The sequence below is a fragment of the Dromiciops gliroides genome, chromosome 2 (assembly GCF_019393635.1).
Source record: "Dromiciops gliroides isolate mDroGli1 chromosome 2, mDroGli1.pri, whole genome shotgun sequence".
Taxonomy (NCBI): Eukaryota; Metazoa; Chordata; class Mammalia; order Microbiotheria; family Microbiotheriidae; genus Dromiciops; species Dromiciops gliroides.
In genome coordinates this window covers 204,870,415-204,888,651 of record NC_057862.1, presented here as the reverse complement: position 1 = coordinate 204,888,651, position 18,237 = coordinate 204,870,415, and the positions used below count along the sequence as shown (strand labels likewise).

At 38.5% G+C, this 18,237-nt stretch overlaps 1 pseudogene; it reads right to left on the bottom strand.

The window, feature by feature from the left end:
- Positions 1–14,149: 14,149 nt before the first annotated feature.
- Positions 14,150–14,500, bottom strand: LOC122740455 (annotated as a pseudogene).
- Positions 14,501–18,237: the final 3,737 nt, after the last annotated feature.

Genomic DNA, 18,237 nt, shown 5'->3' with positions numbered 1-18,237 from the left:
CTCCTGGAATTCCTCTTAGATATTTGACTTTAAAATGTGTATTTAAGAACAAATAAATGAATATTTGAACTTGAAGTTTGTCTGATTATTATCTTCCACTTCCAACAGAATGATAAAAGTACCCTATGATGCCCAGATTCAGGACTAAATAAACTGTTTAACTTTCCCTTCCTGACTATTGTGTGTGCCTTTTTCTTCCCTCTCTGACTCATTGCATACTGGAATAGGCCATATAATTTTCAAGACAAACTTTTGCCTAAGGGAAAATTGTTTTCTCTCAAACCTTCCCCAGGTCAGACATATGACTAAGTGTTTAGATCTCAGAGATGGTCCCTGCTACATTTAAACTATATAAAGTCACAGTTGAGATTTATAGTTATAAAAACAAAGAAAAAAACCCAACACACATAGGTAAGGAAGTTATTTCCCAAATACCACAGATTTCCCTCAATTCCCAATTTTAAAATTCCTTTATTTGGCCCAAGCCATCACTGACTGAGATCCATTCTGCATCAATCATCAATGCAGTGAACCACTAGGTTGGAAATATATATTGATGAAGAAAAAAATTCTGATTTTCTTATTGCTGGTACACACACACACATTTTAAAAATATGAATAGACATCAAGAAATACTTTAGCACCATTTAACAGTTTAGTAATAATCACCCTTACATTCATATGAGAAGAGGCAGAAGCCTTAAAGTATTTATTCATATGAAAAAGACAACCACACACGACCAAAATAAATTAGATTTGGCCTTGAATGTACATGATGCTATGAACAAACTTTGGCATGTTGAGCTACCTGGGTCCCCTATGAATTAATGTTATCAAATCCCTACTTGCCCCTCACTGCAGCAAGGCAACATATTTACTCCTGAATAATTGAATATACACACCCCCCTCCCCACAAATATTATTCCAAATCTCCTCTTCTCTCTTCAAATCTTTCACCTCACTCTCTCCTATCCCTCTGTCAGCTGAGGATGGCACATTAGACTTTATTGAGAAAATATAGGCCATTTACCATGAGCTGCTTCTCCCCTTCCCTTCATCTCAAAATCCCTTGGTATCTCCAACTCTTTCCAGTCTCTAATAATGAGATTGCCCTTAAATTCACTGAGGCCAACATATGTCCTTGATCTCATTATCTCCCATCTTCTTCTTGAGATTGCCCCTTCAGTCATCCTACCTTCAATTCTTCCTTAAATACTAATTGGTCCCTGGATGCCTATAAATGTGTCCAAATCTCCCCCATCCTTTAAAAAAAAAGAAAAGAAAAAAGACCTTCACTAGACTATATATTCCTTTAAGCTATTATCCTGTATCTAACCTTCCTCTCCCTTTCTTAGATAAACTCCTAGGGAAAGGTATCTAAACCTATTCCTTCTATTCTTTTTCTTTTTACTCACTTTTCTACTCTTTGAAATCTGACCTCTGGATTCATCCCTCAAATGAAATTCCAAACTCAACAAACATTCAATCTCTAAAGTTACCAACAAGTTCTTAATTGTCAAGTCTTATGATCTTTTCTCAGTCCTTATCCTTCTCAAACCACATCATTCCTGAAATGCACTTCCTCCCATATGGCTACCCCGTACTATAGTAATCCCTATTTCCTTACTTCCTTCACTTTCAAGATTCTGTTCCAATACCACCTTCTCCATAAAACCTTTCTTGATCTCACACCCAAGAGTTACTGTTTTTCCCCCAAAGCCTACCTTACAATGGTTCTGTAATTACTGCATATACTTAAATTCCACATATGTATGTATTTTATACTTATTTCATATATACTTGTACGTGTACATGTTATTGTCCCCAACAGAATCAAAGTTCTCTATGAACAAGGACTGTTTTATTTTTACTTTTGTATCCCTAGGATCTAGAACAGGGCCTGAAACATAGAAGGTGATTGATTAATAAGTGTTGATTAAAAAATTGATTGATCCCCAGATACTTAGCAGTCCAGAAAAAATGAGGTTATATATAGTCTGCCTTAGCAAGTTCAGTGTTCAACACAATTGTGATGTTGGAGAATATGCAGTCTAGCCTATCTTTCATGTAGTCTTTCTTTCCATCTGTTGAAAGGAAAATTCTTGATTTAGGCTTTTGCCCTGACTAATGAAGCAAAATTTAGGACAAAGAGAATTAAAAGGAATTCATCATACATTTGTCAAGATTGAAACACGTTGATGGGCTGATCACTGAAGATCAGCAATGGCTTCAAGGTGGGGACAGCTTTTTTAGGTAACTTCAAGAAATTCAGATAGGTCCATCTTGGCAAAAAGAGGTTGGGCCTTTGCATCTCAGTTCTTCCCCAAGGTAGCAAAAACATGACAATTTGCTGGTAGGGGGTACATGACAGAGTAGGTGATACAAAAAGCTTCAGATTTGGTGTATCTTTCCCCAGTACTGATTGATAAGCAGGGCTGACACTGAGTCAAGATAAGTTTCAATACAGCATGTCTCTCCAGTCCAGGTACCTAATGTTCCCAAAATAAATTGGTCTCTCTACCATTAAGGAGGAAGGTACTCTGTTAAAGTAATTCACACCAAAGTATTAGTAATGATGTGTCATTTCTCTTTGGCAAAAGGGATACTAAGAATAAAATGATGCTTAAACCATTGGTTGGAGTTAAGGTACTGTGATATGGGCTCATAGAGGCCATAGATGATATTGGAGAAAGTGATGATTTTGGAGTGAGGAAGACTTGGATTCAAATCTTACCTCTAATGTTTTGTAGCTGTGTGACATTGACAAGCCTCTTAACTTCTGTATTCCTTATGCAGCTCACTAAGATTTCACACAGATGAGTTGGTGGAGTTCTCATACTGCAAGGTCCTAACATGATGAAATAATAATTGATAAAATATAACAGCTCTAAAGCAATTAGAGATCTTAGAGTACAAACTCCTCATTTATACAGATAGGGAAACTGAGACCCATAGAAGTTAAGAGACTTACCCAGGGTCACATAGATACTCATTAAAAAAAGAAAAAGGAAAAGATCTGAAACACCAAAGTCCTTTGACTTAAAATCCCAGTTCTTTTCCCACTATAACACATGCTCCATATATCCTTTCTTGAGGGGGGTGGGGGGAGGAAAGGAAGTAATTTTGGGAAAAGATTTGTGGCCCCTCAATTCACATGCATGTAGTCCTTACCTTTGTTCAGTGCTGTCCCTGGGTTTACATACATACTGGAAAGAATTGATGTAGATATTATGATTAAACATAAAAATTACTATGGAACAGCTGTATTTCTCTGAGTGTAGGTCAGCACAATGTCACTAAAGTAGCCTTCATATGCTTATCTCATGGCTGACATATGGAGCTCTCTATTGGATATAAATGGGTCTGCTATTTTTTCAAAGGAATAGTTCCAAGAAACCACGACTTAGTACTTCTTAGATGTTTTTCAAAGACCATAAAGAAGAAAACAGTAAGAAATGTAGAAAACCCAAGTGAGGGATCCTTAACTGACCTTGAAAAATGATTAAAAGGAAACCTAAACTTACTGAGTGCTCCCTGGGTTTTTCCTACCTGTAAAGCTGATGGTATGTGTACTTAAAGTTTACAGGGACTAATAATTACAGTGCTAGGGAATTGGAGGAAAAGAAGAGATTGGGAACGTGGAGAGGAAGGGGAAGAAAGGAGAGGAATAGGGAGGGGAGAAGCGGGTTTGGGAGGGGAGGAAAAGGGAGGGGAGAGGAAAGGAGGGGGAAGGAGGAAAGGGAAAAGGTATGTGGAGAGCTCTCAAATAGGACATTTAATTTCCTTGTCCAACAACAAGTGAAGAAAAATATCTTGAACCAGGTGGTGAGAAACAAAAGGACTTTGATCTGAAATGAAACCACAAAAAGCAGTACCTGATTAGGTATCCACCTCCTAAGTTTTGCCTATGACACATATTCCTCAGATTTTTTTCCCCTTCCAAGCCAGGTAGATACAGGCCTCCAGGCATTATTGAGAAAACCCTGAAGCTTACTACAATCAGACACGATTATTTGGGGTTCCATTTTCATGGTTCAGTTAACAAGAGGAGAAAAATTCAACTACCACATTCTTTGCCTTGCTTAAAATGTATCAGTTTAGTTTTTAAGCTTTCCTATCCAGAGCATTTGCAATTATTTGGCCCCTAGGTTTCTCCTTGAAATTGTCCTCCTCTGTCTCTTTCTCCTCTTGTTCTCAGTGACATTTCCTACACCATAGCTCCCAGCTATCCCTCAACCACAAAGGTAGCTGAAGCAGCATCCAAAAATATCAGTTCCCAGGAGCTGTACTTCTGTGCTTAGAGTATAAAATGGGTCTCAAGCCTGGGTAATAACTGAATTCATGAATCTCAATTCCCAGATGACATTACTAGCAGCATGGAGCAGGAAGCCGAGTTAATGTTAATTTCTGCAGGTAATGCGTGAGAGCAGATAGGGAAAGCTTGAAAGGTCAACATCTGCTGTCATGCAGGAGAGTTGCAAAATTTGATTGGCCAGTAAATGTCAACACCATGTTCTAAAAATCTACATGCCATCCTTTCCATTTAATCGTAGCTTGCAGCCTCAGCTAACGATCGTGCCGCATGTTTCAAAAGCCCTCGAGTTCTAAAATGGAATTGTATGATTGCATTCCCCTGGCAATAAGACACCTGTAAATTACAAACTTGTCATTTAATCAGCATAAATGTAGGTAGTTTGTATACCACTGTGATTTTTTTCCCATATCCATTTTCAGGGAATGCTGAAGAACCCTTAATGATTATATACCATAAAGGACTCCAGCTCAAACTGTTGCCATGGTATTATGTACTTCCCTTTTTTTAAAGAAGTGACTGGAATGTAGAGCAGATAATGAATCTAATTGATTGTCCTCTGCAGTCCACTGATGCGCTTTATTTTCCCTGCCTTGTGTGCCTTTGTCCTCTTTCCCTCCAGTTTGGAGGCAGAGGTAGGCATTTGTTTAGTGACAAGAATGGCTTTAGTACAAAGGGAGATATTCTCCCCCTCCCCTAAAGATAAATAAATAAAATGACCTGCTCTGGAAAATGCCGGGAGGAAAAAATGACATGTCTGTAAAAGTGGCAAAAATGAATAGCTTTCAGAACAGAAACCCTCAGATTAAATCTGTTGGAAACAAAAATACAGTGCACATACATTTAAAAAATAAAACATAAAACCAACATTTTGAAAGAGTGAATGATTATTTTTCAAACCAACGGTAGCTTTCACAAAAAAATGTCTGTGGCTATGGATAAGGAGTTCTGTTTATTAAAATGTATGCTGAGTTAATGAACCTCAAAAAAAAATCCAGACATGCAAATTCAATTAATCACACACACCCCTTATGATAGGTAACCTTGGCTTTAAAATTATTATTAATCATTATTTGATCTCAATTGTGCCAGCAAGGAATTACACACAATACAAATCATAGAATTTAGCAGTCTCAGTGAGTTCTTCCAGCACTAAGCAGAGAAAAAGGCAAAGTGAGTTGGGGTTTTTTGTGTGTTTGTTTTTGTTTATTTTAGGAATGCAAAATCGTGTTGTTCTTCCCCACAGCCCTACCATTCTTACAGAGATTGAGAGACATTAGGAGGCATAAAAATATAGAGTGACATACATGAAAGGTTTTTCCTTTTTCTTTTCTGTTTTTTTTTTTTTTCTTCCAGACCTGGCATTACATCAGTATTGGGAACTTCATCCAGGTAAGGAAACTTTCTTTACTAATGGATACCTCAAAATTTCCACATTGCTGTATCTGCCTTTCACTCTCTCACTTTTGCTCCAACTGTTCCCTATATACAAGGAACAGCCATTTTTCTTATCTACTTGCCTCTTTGTGCTCCAACTCAAATGCCGCTTGCTCCATGAAATCTTTCCTCTTGTCTATTATAACTTCTGGTCTTTGAGCAGAGACTTGCTACCTACAGCTTCTGGGGGGGAGAGACAAAACTTGAACTTGAGTCTTTTTGATATTTAAAATCATCTTTTCTTATACCACACTGTCTATCATGTATTGACTAAAAATGGGACAGATTTTGTGTTTCTTCTTTGACAATGAAAATACTCCAAAGGTAGAAAAGGCAGCAGAATGAGAGCCTTAGGAAATAGGATCACAGGATCAATTTTAGAGACAGAAAGGGGCCTGAGAGATCATCTACCAATGTTCTCATTTTATAAATGGAGTGACTGAGGCTCATGGAGGTTAAATGACTTGCTCAAGGTCACACAGATAATTACAGAGTTGGAACTACAGGCAACTTCTCCTGACCCCCAGTCCTATGAATTTTCTCCTATTCCATGCAGGAGAGGACTCACAGATGCACATTTGCTCTTCTCTGAAATCAACACATTGAAATATTTTATTTTGTGAAGGAAATTTCATTCAGGTATATATCTCAGTTTGACTATAAATTAAGCTAGTCCAAGCCAGATACTAAATAATTTTGTTAGCCAAAGTCCAAAGTTACATTGCAGGCATTCCTAACCTGGGGTTGATAGACCCCCAAGGTTAACATGAATAGAGAGTCTATATGGGAAAAACATTATATTTTTATTTTAGCATCACTGGTTTCCTTTTTTTCTACCTTATTTTGGAAGGGGTCTATGGGCTATACCAGATTGCCAAGACATGTTCATGTTCATGACACATATGAACAAAGGTTATGAATCTGTTTTATAAGAACTATGGTGGATAAAGCACCGGCCCTGGATTCAGGAAGACCTGAGTTCAAATCCAGCCTCAGACACTTGACACTTACTAGCTGTGTGACCCTGGGCAAGTCACTTAACCCCCATGGCCCCGCAAAAAAAATAAAAACAAAAAAACAAAACAACAACAACAACAAAAACAACTTATGACATAGATAGATGATAGATCTAAAGACAGATATGTTTTAACCTTATCCAGGTTATACATCCTATGTAATTAATTGAATTACATCATTCCACTATCACTTTCACTTTTGTCAACTTCTAAAAGGTAGAAGTAATGATTTATTGAATAACTGATATACTATTCTTGTGTTCAACAATCGATGAATACATTAAATTTTACTTATCTCAGGTATAAATGATGAAGACATTTAAAAGAGCTATTTAAAGTACAAAAGTAGTAGGATGTTGCTATTCCTTCATTCTCAAAGAGGACCATGACATCAGAGAGATGATGTCATGACTTTCAGTGAATTTTATTTAAGTGGGGGAGGGTTCTGCAAAGTCATCAGACTCACTCTCTTCTCCAGAGCCATATGGGTCTAATGGCAAGATATATATCAGGATGACTGGAGATGGCCCTGGATGTTTGAGACAGTCAGAGTTAAGTGACTTGCCAAGGGTCACATAGCTAGTAAGTGTTAAATGTCTGAGGCTGGATTTGAACTCAGGTCCTCCTGACTCCAGGGCTAGTGCTCTACCTAGTTACCCAAAGTAGGATTTCAATATGGAATGAGACCTCAGGGATCATATGGCATTTTAGAGGAGCCTGCTCATTTTCTAGATAAGGAAACTAAGGCATTGAGACGCAAGTGATTTATAGCAGGTAATAAAATTACCAATAGTAGGGTTGAGAGTATTAATCAATAAACAGCCAATGAAAAAAGATTATGCTATAATTTGTTTTTATTTCACCTTCATTCTCTAGTGTACTCTCCCCCACCTCTACCTACATACTCATACCTTGTTACAAAGAATAAAAATAAAGAGGGAAAAAAGCACTTCATTAAATGGAAGCTGCATATCAATCAAATCTGACACTATATGCAATGTTCCATATGTATAGGCCCCCACATCTGCAAAGAAGGAAGGGAAACAGGGTGTGCTGGAGCTCCAAAAGACTTCCAGGAACCCACAGTAAAATCTTTAGTGTGAGCATTTATACCTTGGAAATATGCAAATGCTGCAAGTCAGGGCTACATTTATTGTTTATGTTGATTTTTCTAGACTTGAAAAAGTAATGGAGAAAAATGTTAATGTTGCAGATTAAACTTAAAATTGTCCATCTATTTTTAGAGAGCTGGTTTTTAAACATTAACAAGCATACCCTGGGAGGGAAGTATATTTTTCTCATGACATCTTTAGGGCCAAACTTGCGAACCAACATTTATTAATCACCTCCTATATATCAGGAACTTCACTAGATACTGGGAAAGACAAATACAAAAGTGAGATCCTAAGAGCTTACATATTTACAGAGAAGTGATTCTGCATATAAGCAAATACAAAGTTATTGAAAGAGGGGTTCCGGGGCAGCTAGGTGGCACAGTGGATAGAGCACCGGCCCTGGAATCAGGAGTACCTGAGTTCAAATTCGGCCTCAGACACTTAACACTTACTAGCTGTGTGACCCTGGGCAAGTCACTTAACCCCAATTGCCTCACTAAAAAAAAAAAAATCATTTAAGAAAGAGGAGTTCCTCAGAGGATGAGGAAAGGTTTCTTGAAGAAGAGGATACTATGGGTTCTAAGAAGTGGAATTGAGAAGAGAGAAAAGGGGCAGCTAGGTGGCGCAGTGGATAGAGCACCGGCCCTGGATTCAGGAGGACCTGAGTTCAAATCCGACCTCAGACCCTTAACACTTACTAGCTGTGTGACCATGGGCAAGTCACTTAACCCCAATTGCCTCCCTAAAAAAAAAGAGAGAGAGAGAAAATAGTCCACAAATGAGGGACAGCCTGCTATTACAAAGGGCTTAATTCAGAAGATGGAATATTGTCTACAGGAAACAGATAATAAGCCATTTAAAATGATTTGGGGAGGAGAGGACATGAGGTGCAATAATGTGTAATCAGCCTAAGAAGATAAGCTAGATCTACTATTATAATTAGTAATCTTATTGCATTCCAGGTGCTTAATCATCTCTATGCAGGGAATTTCCAGTTCTATGTGTAATCACCTAAAGAACCTATTTTACTTGAAGGCCAAACATAAGAGTTTGGTTTTTATCCTAAGTGCAATGGGGAGCTACCCTTTAAGTGCTTTGTGCCTGGGGATACAAAGAAAGGTACAAACATGGTCCTGGCCCACAATAACTTTAAATTCTAATTGGGTAGACAACTGCAAACACCAAAGATATGTAGAGAAGGTAAAAGGTAATCTCAGCTGAGAAGCTGCTAGCAGTAAAAGATGGAGGAAGCTGTGGGTGAGGGGTGGCAAAAGGTCTCCTGCAGAGTGTGGGATCTGAGCAAAACATTGAAGAAAAAACCAAGAAAACCTGGAGGCTAAAGTGAAGAGGGATAGCATTCAATGCATGGTAGATAGCCGGTGAAGTCTCAAAGGCCAAAAGATGGAGTATTGTATATGAACAGATGCAAGAAGGCCAGTGCTGCTAGCTTTAGAGTAACAGGAAGGGGAAAAAGTATAAGAAGACTAGAAAGATAGGCAGGGGCAAGAATCTTAAGGACTTTAAATGTTGAACAAAGAATTGTATATTTCATCTTGAAGGGAATAAGGCGCCACTGAAGATCATTGAGCATGAGAATAACAAGGGTCAGAAAGCACTTTTGGAAAATCACTTTAGCAGCTGAGTGGAAGATGAATTGGAGCATGGGGAGACTTGAGTCAGGGACACCTATCAGAAGGTTATTATAAAAGTTCAAGCTTAAGATAATAAGAACCTACACCAAGGTGATGATAGAAGGATGTTGGTGGAAAGAAGGATTATATTTCAGAAATGCTGTGAATGTAGGAAGACTTAGCAAAAATTGGATATGGGAAGTGTGAGTAAGGACTCAAAGATGACACCAAGGTTGTGAGGTTGAATGATGGGGAAAATATACTAGTAGTACCTCCAAAATTAATAGGGAAGTTCAAAAGAGGGGAAGGTTTTTTAGAGAAAGATAAGTTGTTTTGGACATGCTGAATTTGAGATGCCTATAGGACATCTAGTTTGAAAGGTTTAAAAAGGCAGTTGGTTTTGAGAGATGAATGTTCAAGACATGTTAAGGAGGGAGAGATGGATGGATAGATAGTTGGTTAGATAGCTATAGATGATAAAGCTAATGTAGATATAGATGTAGATATTGATAAAATATAGATGTGTAGATACAAATGAAGTAGATGTGGATATTAATGTGGCTATAGATCTGGAAATTATCTATATAGATATGATATTTGAAAACATGAGAACTGATGAGATCATCAAATAAAACATCATAGAAGAAGAGAAAAAGACTCAGGACAGAGCCCTGGGTGAAATCCAGGGTTAGTGGGCATGACCTGGACTTCAGAAATGTCAAATTGGCAGATATATAAAAGTTGTACTGGAGAAGAGAGTAACTATTTGTGAGATTAATTAGGAGATGTTTATAATATTTCAAGTGATGAAGGCTTGGGCTCAGTTATTTGTTGAATGAGTAGAGAGTTGGAAAAAGATAGAAGATATATAGAGGAGAAAGATCAAAAAAGGGAACAACTGATTGGATGTGGGAAACTGCAACCTAACTCTCCTGTTTCCTAGAGGCTTATACTTTCCCATGTTGTTGTTTAGTTCTTCAGTAATATCTAACTCTTTTTGACCCCATGGACCATAAATATCTGTGGATTTTTCTTTACAAAGATCCTGGAGTAGTTTGCCATTTCCTTCTCCAGTAGATTAAGGCAAACAGAGGGGTGTATTGGATGTTCAAGGAGGACTAGCACTTCTGATATGAGGGCTTGCCGAGCCCTTTTCAGGGCTGCTCATGCATCTTTGGTGTTTACCTCACACTCAGCTCTCACCTGTGGCTCCAAGAATCTATAGCCTGCAAAGCAGCCACATCCTAGTTAACAGTGTTGGCAGATGAACTAAATAAACCAGGTTGAGGATAATCAGAGGTGAGATTTGAACAGAGCTCTTCTTGACTCCATAGCAAACTTCCTAACCACAAGGCCTCACTGTTTCTTGTGAAGTCCTATTCTTCTGCAAATTCCAAAATTTGGAATTATCAATTTACAATTTTAGGAGTTCATTTTAGGGGTTTACACATGTAAACATTTGGCTCAAAATCAGCTTTTTACTTTGCCCACACAGTGAATATACACTCAGTTTATCTGTCTTTTGTCTATCATCCATCCATCCATCCATCCATCTATCTATCTATCTATCTATCTATCTATCTATCTATCTATCTATCTATCTATCTATCTATCTATCTCCAGAACTATACCCACAGAAAAGTCAAACCACTCTAGTATCGTTGCCAAGAAAACAATTTAAACAAGGCACCCCAGATATCATCAAATGCATTTCTTAAAAACCTGCTCCTCAGGGGGCAGCTAGGTGGCACAGTGGATAAAGCACTGGTCCTAGATTCATGAGGACCTGAGTTCAAATCCGGCCTCAGACACTTGACACACTAGCTGTGTGACCCTGGGCAAGTCACTTAACCTCCATTGCCCAGCAAAAACAAACAAACAAAAAACCTGCCCCTCTAAGACAAGCCCCTCACTTGCTGAGAATGATAAGTGACATTCATATAGCATGTTAAACTTGCAAAACATTTTATATAAATGTTTGCTTCACAAACACCCTCTGAGGTAGGTATTATTATCCACCTTTCGCAGATGATGAAACTAAGATATAGATAGGAAAAAAATATTTATTTGTGGTCGAAGTACTAACAATCTCCAGAGGCAAAACTTGTACTCAAGTCTTTTTAACTGCATTTCCAGCATTCCATCCAGCCTAAACTTACTTTCAAGATAATTATCTCTTGTGGATCACAGTAACAATAGGTTGATGACTGCTTTCTCAGTAGCTTTCTCAATCAAAGAAAGAAAAGGAGGGAAAAAAAACTTTAAGAATCCCAGTACTAGAGATATTAGCAGTTTCTAGTTTCAGATGGTGATATAGGAGGTCAGTGAAGTTTTTTTGACTTGTCCACTGCTACTTTATTGTCAGAGAGATGTCTGAGACTTTCTTTCTCCATGTCCAGAACTCTGTCCCACTATATAAAAGTGCTTCTCCATCCTTAGCCACAAGAAGACAGGAACTTCCTTTGGCTCCCTTTTATCTCCTTTTAGTCCCCCATTCCTCCAAATACCCTCTATATTTCTGAGGACATCCTTTCCTAGGCCTACCTGAGAGAATACCCAACTGTACCTGGAGGAGCTCTGCAACTAACTTTCCTCACTTTCAAACTTTTCCCTTTATTTCTTCTTATGTGGATAAATTGCTGTTATTCTGATAAAATAATCTGTGCAAATGTGGTAATAGATGATAATGGAATGCTATTAAGCATCCTAGGTAGTATATTTATATTTCTGCTGGGGATTTTTTGGAGATAATTAACCCAAAGATACTAAAGCAGTAGTCCTTACCCAGTAGAATGAATTTTCTCTCTTTACTTCTGCCCCATGGAATCCCTCTCTTCAGGATGTAGTTCAAGAACTGTCTTTTAGATGAAGATTCTTCAGATGCTCAAAATAGTAGTGTGTCCCTTCCAAACTACCTAGTAGTGAAGAGATGGGGGAGGAGCAGGGCAGTAAATGAATTTTACTTTCATCAGAATAGGCTAAAAGACCTTAATGTCATCAGAGTTGCCTCAAGGAGGGATTAACACACACACACACAATTGGGTGGAGTAATCTATTTAATCTGGCCTGTAAATGAGCCTAACACTCATCAGAATTGGTTTAAAGACCTCAATCTCTTCAGAATTGGCCTCAAGGAGGGAACAACACACACACTCAATTGGGTGGAGTAATCTCTCTAACCCTGCAGGAAAATAGAAGGAGAAGGGGATAAAGAGAGAGGGACAAAAGAAGGAAGGGCAGATTGGGGGAGGGGACAGACAGAAGCAAATACCTTTTGAAGAGGGATAGGGTGAAAGAAGATAGATAAAAGAGTAAATATCATGTGGAAGGAAATAGGATGGAGGGAAACAGTTAACAATAGTAATCATGAAAAAGAGAAAATGGGGAAAATCATACAAAAATATTTATAGCAACTCTTTGTGGTGACTAAGAATTGAGAATCAAGGGACTGTTCAATTGAGGAATGACTGAAGAAGCTGTGGTATATGATTGTAGTGAAATGGTCTTGTGCTATAGGAAATGACAAACAGGATGATCCCAGAAAAACCTGGAAAGACTCATATGAACTGATGTATAGTGAAGTGAGCAGACATGCATAATGACAGCAGTATTGTTGGATGAGCAATTGTGAATGATTTAAATACTCTCAGCAATACAATGATCCAAGACAACCCCAAGGGACTAATGATGAAGCACACTAACCACCCCCATAGAAAGAACTGATAAAAAAGAGCTCTTGTTGATTGTACATATATAACTTGGTTGCTGTTTTGTGGAGGAGGGAGGAAAGGGAGGGAGGGAGAAAAATTTGAAACTCTAAATCTAATGAAAATGAATGTTGAAAACTACCCTTACATGTAACTGGAAAAAATAAATGTTTGTTGCAAAGAAAAAAAAACCTACCTTGTAGTGAATTGCTTTGAATTTGTTCGTATTTATTCTCAAATCAGCTCATATTTATTAAGCATTTGCTATGTGATAGGCAGTATCATAATGCAAATATTAATGTAAAGAAAGACAATCCTTGCCCTCCAGGAACATGCATTGTATTGGGGAATACTATACAAAAAGGAAGCAGAAGGAGGCAGAAAAATGGGGAGAAGGGAAGAAGGGACAGGGAGCATACATAGTAAAGAAAATTTAGTCAGGAGAGGAGTGAAGAGGAAAATGAAGGTTCAGGAAGAACCAACCTATCAGAAAAAAGGGTTACAGTGTTGGGGCCAGAGGCAGAGTGAACATCCAGGGTAAGCAGGCTGATTCATCAGGATAGACAAAGCCTGGGGAGTCTGGAATGGAGATCTCATCTAACTCCTTCTCAAATTCTTTATTTCCCTAATTTAAACCGCTCCCCCCCCCCTCTGTGTCTCTGTCTCTCTTCTTCTCTCTCTGTCTCTGTCTCTCTCCCTCTCTCTCTGTCTCTCTGTCTCTCTCTGTCTCTGTCTCCGTCTCTCTCTCTAGGAGCAGTTAGCAAGTTTATTTAGTGAAAGCAGAGAGCAGGTAGGCTGAAGAGGACACGTGATGGGGGTTGGAAGGAAGGATGTTGGTAACCCTGACAATGTAGTTAGTTGCTTCAGGGATGAGAGGATCATTTTCACACTGAGAAAGTTAGAGGAGTTTATGGAAAGGGGACTTTTGTTCTCAGCCATGCAGCACCCTCTGGACTAGCTCTTCATAGTTGATACAACCATTGCTGTCCTCATGCCCTGCCACCAACACTTCCACGTCTTCCTCTGTCATCTTCTCAGCCAGAGTGATGAGAATGTGCCGTATTTCAGCACCCATGACTGTGCTGTTCCCTTCCTTATCAAACATCCAAAGCCCCTCTATGTAGTCTTCATATGTGCCCTAGTCCTTATTTTTTGCTACGGTCTGCATCATTGGCAGAAAGTGTTCAAAGTCCAGCACCTTCATATTCATCTCATCACTCTTGGGATTCCCTAAGATATTGAGCACCTCAGCATTGGTGGGGTTCTGGCCCAAGGCCCACATCACATACCCACACTGGCTGTATGAGATCTTTCCAACCCTCGTGCAGTCAAACACTGGAAGCCCTCCTTGAACTCAGCAGTCTGATCTTCCATAAAGTCACACATCTTGGCCACGCATCTCGGTCTCTGCTGCCGCCTCTGCTGCATGTAATGGCTCCCAAGAACTTCTTATCTCTAACCACTTAACCTTAACTTTTATCTAACCTTTATTTTACCAGTTAAATATTTATTATGTATATATTTCCATATGTAGTGTTATCTCCCCAAACTTTTAATGAGTAGAGATTATTTCATTCATTAGATTTGAGTACCCAACATTTAGTACAACATGGATGTTTAATACAAGCATATTAAATGACTCAGGGATTTTAAGTTGTAATTATAAAGCAGAGGGTACAAGAAAAATCCTTTTTTGGATATACACTAATACCCTATCTAGTTTTCTGCAAGCATTTACTGCTAGAGAGTAGAATGGATAAAGCACTGTACCTGGAGTTTAGGAGACCTGAGTTAAAATCCTTCTGCAGAGTATTACTTGTTGTGTGACCTTGATCAAGTCACTTGACATTTCTTTTTTTTTCTTTTTTGTGGGGCAATGAGGGTTAAGTGACTGGCCCAGGGTCACACAGCTAGTAAGTGTCAAGTGTCTGAGGTCGGATTTGAACTCAGGTCCTCCTGAATACAAGGCCAATGCTTTATCCACTGGTGCCACCTAGCTGCCCCTGCATGACTTTTCTTAGCCTAGTTCACTCATCAATAAAATAGGGATTATCTAGCACCTTACAGGAATCTGTAAGGATGAAATGAGGTAACATGGAAAGTACTTTGAATAAAGTACTTGATGAGTCATATTATTATTATTATTATGATGATGGTGATATTCAGCAATAAAATTCATTACCTAGTAGGTGGTTAAGGCCCTTGGATTTTTGCTCTAGAGACTTGTCTCTCCAGAATACTATTTTCTTCCTTCACTCTTTTTCTTTCTATATTACACATTTCCTTTTCCATTTTATTAAAGGGCACTCTGAATTCCTACAATTTTCCGCCGATTATAGTACAGAAAAACATATAGCTCCCAGAACCTCACAAAATGGGGCTTAAAGTGGCAGGAAGAGAACTACTTCCCTGTCAGGTCTAAAGTATCAAAATACAAATTATTATATTCTTATTTTTCTTGTAGGTGCAAGAAAAAAGTTTTCAAGGTTTCACGCTCTCTCCCTCATCCAGTAGAGAAGATTGAATGGGTCTTCTAACTACTGCAATGATAAGAAGGGAAAGATAAACCTGAGAAGTCATTCTTGCCTTTAGGGATTCACCTGGTAAATTGCTACTTAAGGAGTCCTGTCAATAAGTTAACTTCTTTACTGTCAGGAGCAATCTTCTACTGACAGTAAGATGGACAAGATGACCTAATAGATCTTTTTCATCTAGAGATCCAAAGTTTCTTTTCAGCGAATTGTGACTGGAGAATAAAGACAATGGCTAGGGCTAGTCATCAAATTCTTAGCTTGAAAGTCTCTGTTTTCTTTTTCCCTAGCCAGCATGTCCTTCCCTCCCCACCACCCTGCCCCCATTTAACATTTGCTATATTTTGATTGAATCTTTTGTGGGGACAGGAACAGGGGAACTGATTTACTGTACTTTGAAATTCAGACAAAAGTATTTTCTCTGACCATCCTTTATGTTTTCTAGACTCCTCCAATTTCTAGAGTGATTTTATTTTCTTTCCTGTTCTTTCCCATCTTCATCATGTTTATCATTCTTTTGTAACCCTGGCATCAAGTACCCTAAATATACTTTGGGGGTTGCTGATCTATATGATCTACCAGTCTCTGAGAAGGTTTATTGGTATCATAAGCATTTGCCTCTCCACAAAGAGTGGCCATCAACTCACTTATCTCACAAATCTGGCTCATTTGGTCCTACTCAATTGTATCTGAGAATATCAAAGTAATGCAGTTCCTTAATGGGGGGGTTTTTAATTTACCTTAGTATCTATGTTCACAAACATCAAACATAAGAAAACATTTTACTGACACAATTAAGGAGAGAGAAGGGTTTTGAAATTGAATCAATAGCAAATAAAGAAAAGCACTTTCCAATGTCTCTATTGTGCCCAATGAAGATATAGTCCTCATTTCGATGGGGAGACCAAACAAAGGAGCAAGAACCTGGATTTTGCTAAAAAATCAGTTAATAGGGTGCAGCTAGGTGGCCCAGTGGATAAAGCACTGGCCCTGGATTCAGGAGGACCTGAGTTCATATCTGACCTCAAGACACTTCACACTTACTAGCTGTGTGACCCCTGGGCAAGTCACTTAACCCTTATTGCCCTGCAAAAAAATCCCCAAAAGTCAGTCAATGATACCCTTATCATATTCCTCCTTTGAGACGCAAGATGAGCATTTACTATTCCATATAGGTTACACTTCAGTTCTGATCCTTGTTCTTAGCCTTGCTGCTCTGATGCTAGGATCTCTCCTTGGAACTCTGCTGTTCTTTTTTTTGTTTTGTTTTGTTTTGTTTTTTGTGGGGCAATGGGGGTTAAGTGACTTGCCCACAGTCACACAGCTAGTAAGTGTCAAGTGTCTGAGGCCGGATTTGAACTCAGGTACTCCTGAATCCAGGGCCAGTGCTTTATCCACTGAGCCATCTAGCTGCCCCCAGAACTCTGCTGTTCTGATGCTACCATTTTCACTGATCTAGTATTCTGGAATACAATCAATGGAATGCTTTGAGTTCATAATGGCTCTGGGATAGTGATTATATACTGATCTGTCATGTCCAGGATTGGAATGTCTCTGGTCTTCCTAAGATTTTCTTCCTTTCATCTGGATCATACAATTTCACTTCTAGTTTCCTAAGGTAGGGACCTCCCTCTTCATACTCTGTACCACTGGGTCTCCATTTCTCACTCTAAAATGAAGGTGAGTCCTCAAGAAGTTGTTACTTTATCCCTAGCTCTTACAAAGGTAATCTACCATGTATCTGACATTTCCCACAGACTCCTTAGATTTTTGAGGAACTCCCTCTTTCTTCTCTCTCTCCTTCTGAGGTATCTAGGTCTAGTCATGAAAATTGGACCATGCTTCAAACATCAACAACAACTACCACCACCAAGAAATGAGATGAAAAGGATACAGAAAAAAGGTGTAAGGTTGGTAGGAGACAGGAGGTGTAGGATTGGTAATATAGCAGATTCATAATGCTAACTAATGACCAATGGCTCTAAATTCAGACAATTTTTGATACCATTTCTTGAAAAAATATTGCTGCACCAAATGCCTTTATTTCCTTAATATCTGCTCTCTCCTTAACCTTTCTAATTTGACATTTGGATCAGATATAGACTGATACTACCCTTTCCAGCCTAGTTTCAATAGCATTCTCTGAAATGCACTCCAAGTGTCAGTTAAAGCTGACTTTTGTCCTTTGATCATGCCTTTTACTTTGTCACTTTTATGTCTTTAACTCTTCCCCATATATTAAATGCCCTTTGTCCATCTTTTTGTCTATTCATACTAAAATTCAAATGTAATTTCCTCCATGAAAACTTTTTGTTACCTCCAAACTAGTGTGTAATGATTTTTTCTTGAACCTCACATAATTTCAGCACCTTAAGATTTGTAAAACCCTTTGTTTATATTCTATGTTATAACAAGTGAAAATACGAGAAAGCTGAAGCTATGAAAGGTTAAGTCATATATTTATGAACACACAGCTAATAGGTGTCTG